We start from the raw sequence: 2,183 nt of genomic DNA on the forward strand, positions 1-2,183 counted from the left end.
GACTGTGAAGAAAGCTGAGCGCCGAAGAATTGATGCTTTTGGACTGTGGTGTTGGAGAAGACTCTTGAGAGTCCCTTGGACTGCAAGGAGATCCAATCAGTCCTTTCTGAAGGACATCAGCCCTGGGATTTCTTTGGAAGGAATGATGCTAAAGCTGAAACTCCAGTACTTTGGCCACCTGATGCAAAGAGTTGACTCATTGGAAGACTCTGATGCTGGGAGGGATTGGGGGCAGGAGGAGAAGGGGATGACAGAGGATGAGATGGCTGGATGGCATCACTGACTCGATGGACGTGAGTCTGAGTGAACTCCGGGAGTTGGTGATGGACAGGAAGGCCTGGCGTGCTGCAATTCATGGGGTCGCAAACAGTCGGACACGACTGAGTGACTGAGCTGAACTGAACTGAACTGAAACTCGCTTTATTCCCCTTTAATCTGCCAACCATAGTTACCCAAGGCATAGTTACAGGCAGCTCGAGTGAACCTCACACTAATGGTAGTGAGCAGGACCCTGTGGGACTCTAGGGTGATAGGGAATAAACAGACAAAGTAGGTGACTGAATAGTTAACCCCACTAGGGAGCTGTCAAAAAAAATATGGGAGACCCCTATTCATTAATGATTACTCAAGACAGTAGGTTTGCTTAACCACAAAACCAAGCAGGCTTGCTTAGCAACAAAACCATGCAACAGAAGCACATGACACCCCACCAAACAATGAAACAATGGTGGCAAGAGACCATGCAGTGCCCAGTGAGCTCAGTGCGTTAATGATCCCTAGGACATGCTCTCTGCACACATGGAAAAACAGTAACTGTGGACCTCGCTTGACCCCATAGGGATGAGAAAACTCCCCTGCTCACCCTGGAGGAGGAGCTGGTGATGGAAACATGATGTCTACTCAGAAAAGACAAAGCAGTTCTTCTCCCGCTCCTACTTTTCCTTTGATTATAAAACTGTAGCCCACCAAGTTCTCGGGTGCGGCATTTCTCAGCTGCCACCTGTAAGCCTCAGCAGCATCCTATTCTAACAAACCACTTCTCTGCTGTCACTGAACTCTTCTCTGCACTGGGACATAAGGATTATGGCACAGGCTCCTCGGAGGCCCTGGAAATGACACCTAATGGCTTCAAGGGCACAGAATCTTTCTGTGTCCTTCATTTCTTTGATTATAGGAAAAGCCTTCATTCAGCCTCTGTGACCTACCCTGAGCGCCAGTGGGCAGTTTCAAGGAGTTGTTAGTTAGGGAAGGGAGGGGATGCAGGACAAGGGAGAAGCAATGCAGACCAGCCTTGGGGCAAAGTCCTGTTTCCCCATCAACAGATACACACAGCACTATCTTTAAGCTATTTTGCAGGTACTGAAACCCCCTCCAGGTGAGAGAAGTTAAGGATTATCAATGGTATGCCGCCCACAGGCATGCAGACCCCAGACCCGTTGGACCTGAAGGATGAGGGTACTGACTTCTACTTACCTCATCCAAGAATGTCCATGAGCTGATCACACCTTCTTTGAACAATTACTATAAAACCTCTCACCATCTTCTTAGGTTGGGACACCCAATTTTGAGGACATTAGCCCGCTGTGTCCCCCCTTTACCTGGCCAAGTATTAAAGCTATCCTTTTCTGCTTCACCCCAAAGTCTGTCTCTGGGATTTGATTTGGCACTGGTGTACAGAGAAGTTGAGCTTCAGGGAACACTAACATTTTAACTCACTGTAGGTTCCTAAGAACTTCAGGTTGGGTCACACGCTCTTACCTGAGAAGCCTGGGGAGATGTCAGGACTTGCCTCCCATCTCACGAGTCTGGTTCTGTGTGTGTGTGTGTGTCGGGGGTGGGAGGTTGGTGGGGAGGGAGGTATTGATATGGTGTGCGTGTGCAGCGTAAGAGTGAGGGCAAGGTGTGAGGACCAGAACCTCTCCCTAGCAGGCTGACGGCAGGACACACATGAGTCTGATAATTCAACCAACAGAAGGGCAGCTTTACTGGCTGGCTTCCAGCAGCATTTGCAGAAGTTCCTAAAAACAGCCAGAGGTTTTTTATGGTAACAGACCCTCTGAGCCACAGACTCAGACCCTCACGCCTCTCCTGCCTCATCCCTGCTATCCGCCCCGCCCACCCTGCCCTGCCCCAGGGCCCAGAGTCTCTGTAAACTCAGTTCTCAGCGGGCCCCAGATCCAGTC

The sequence above is a fragment of the Bubalus bubalis genome, chromosome 5 (genome assembly GCF_019923935.1).
Source record: "Bubalus bubalis isolate 160015118507 breed Murrah chromosome 5, NDDB_SH_1, whole genome shotgun sequence".
Lineage (NCBI taxonomy): Eukaryota > Metazoa > Chordata > Mammalia > Artiodactyla > Bovidae > Bubalus > Bubalus bubalis.